Here is a 2,500-nt window from a genome sequence, read left to right on the forward strand (position 1 = left end):
GGTGAAATTACAATGAAGGAGATTAAAAATTAAAGGTTATCTGTATCATTCTTTTTAGAAAAAAAATGTAAAAAAATGTAAAAGATTCTGCAAAGCTTCAAGCGTACCAAATAAATACATACACGAATAGATATAAAAATTAACAAATAAATAAATAAAAATTAACAAACATCATCAAGCGAGAATAAGGCTACTCACTACTAAGGTCAAGACGACCACATAAACAAAGGTTCTTGAAAGAAAGCCAACTGGGAACTTCTTTAATCCTATCCTTACTGATCAGATAGACTTAGTAATAAAAGCATTGTTGTTCAATTCAACATTGCATCTATAAGCATTTATTGGCCCAAGGTAATAATATTTTTCAATGATCATTGGAACTATAGACTCTAAGCACAATTTTCTAGTAAGCAAAATGATGATGTGAAATGAACTAGAGAAACATAATGTCGGATATATATGGCAAAAAAGAAAGAAAAATTAACCTATTCCCTTGTTTATTTTTTCTAACATATTTACATATTTATGTAGAAACGAAAAAATATTGTATGTCTTCAGTTACAATTTTAGTATATGTAGGCACTTATTCATTTTATTCTAGTTATCGTAAGATTATTTTATTCACCTGTGTGGCTGAGGACAAAAACAGTATACAAAATCATATCATCTTAAAAAACGCGCGCGTGTGTGTGTGTGTGTATGTGTGTGTGTGTGTGTGTGTGTGTGTGTGTGTGTGTGTGTGTGTGTGTGTGTGTGTGTGTGTGTGTGTGTGTGTGTGTGTGTATGTTCCTATGTATTACATTTGGGTAAGTATACGTGTGAATGTATGTTGTGTGTACGCGCGCGAGCGTGTGTATGTGTGTGTGTGTGTGTGTGTGTGTGTGTGTGTGTGTGTGTGTGTGTGTGTGTGTGTGTGTGTGTGTGTGTGTGTGTATGTGTGTGTGTGTGCTTGTGTGTATGTGTGTGTGTGTGTGTGTGTGTGTGTGTGTGTGTGTGTGTGTGTGTGTGTGTGTGTGTGTGTGTGTGTGTGTGTGTGTGTGTGTGTATGTGTGTTTCTACGTATTTAATTTATATAAGTATGCGTGTGAATGTATGCTGTGCGCGCGCGCGCAAGAGCGTGTGTGTGTGTGTGTGTGTGTGTGTGTGTGTGTGTGTGTGTGTGTGTGTGTGTGTGTGTGTGTGTGTGTGTGTGTGTGTGTGTGTGTGTGTGTGTGTGTGTGTGTGTGTGTGTGTGTGTGTGTGTGTGTGTGTGTGTGTATGAGCGCACGCACGAGTACATGTGTATACATATACAATCAAGACTAAGAACATCAAAGAAACACACATTAGCTCATTCTAAGTGAAAGATTTATCTCTGTGACTTATGACCTCAAGTTATAAACTTTACTCATTCCAGTCTACCCCGACACCATCTCATCTGGATCCACGTCCAACGCTTTAAACAAGTACAAATCCACTCACCGGAATGCGCGACAGGCACTCACCTAACAACCCGACGCCTCGGTGGAGAGACCATGCCTGTAAATAAGTTTATTTACAACCCAGCTCGCTCTCTACTACCTGGAGAACCATTAAGATAACTCTTATCTCCACTGTACTGAAGGAACAAAGTGATATACTGAGAGCTTCTCAGCATTCAACCAAACCACCTCGTAGGTCATTGTCTTCGCCATCGTTCCCAAACGACCCAACGCTCTGACAGCCTCATTCACATCACCGCATCAATGATTGGTTGATTGGTCGCCTTCTCTTGAAGAGGCAGATGATTGGGTGATAAGGAGAGAAGGAGTAGTAAGTGGTTACTAGATGGGGTAATGATAGATGTAGTAACATCTACTGCAGTATATGAATGGGTAGAAGTAGATTCTCTAGCATATGGTCTAGATCCTTCTTCACACTATCCATTAGGTACGTCATTACTCTAGAAATATATACTCTTTTTCTAGTATGTCCTTTTTATTCAATACATCAGTCATACGAAGAACAATTCGCAAGTTCTGAAGCATTTATTGTTTACATATACACACATATATAGATACCTACATATCAAAATACATTCAATGCCCTAACATATACGTACATACACGCATATATACTGTACATATATGAATTGATATGTAGATACATATATACATAAGTATGTACGTACATATGAATGCATTAGTGTGTGTGATTGAGAGAGAGAGAGTGAAAGAGAGAAAGAGAGAGAGAGAGAGAGAGAGAGAGAGAGAGAGAGAGAGAGAGAGAGAGAGAGAGAGAGAGAGAGAGAGAGAGAGAGAGAGAGAGAGAGAGAGAGAGAGAGAGAGAGAGAGCGAGAGAGAGAGAGAGAGAGAGAGAGAGAGAGAGAGAGAGAGAGAGAGAGAGAGAGAGAGAGAGAGAGAGAGAGAGAGAGAGAGAGAGAGAGAGAGAGAGAGAGAGAGAGAGAGAGAGAGAGAGAGAGAGAGAGAGAGAGAGAGAGAGAGAGAGAGAGAGAGAGAGAGAGAGAGAGAGAGAGAGAGAG

Source organism: Oratosquilla oratoria, chromosome 1 (assembly GCF_046742065.1).
Source record: "Oratosquilla oratoria isolate Oo_2021 chromosome 1, ASM4674206v1, whole genome shotgun sequence".
NCBI classification, from domain to species: domain Eukaryota; kingdom Metazoa; phylum Arthropoda; class Malacostraca; order Stomatopoda; family Squillidae; genus Oratosquilla; species Oratosquilla oratoria.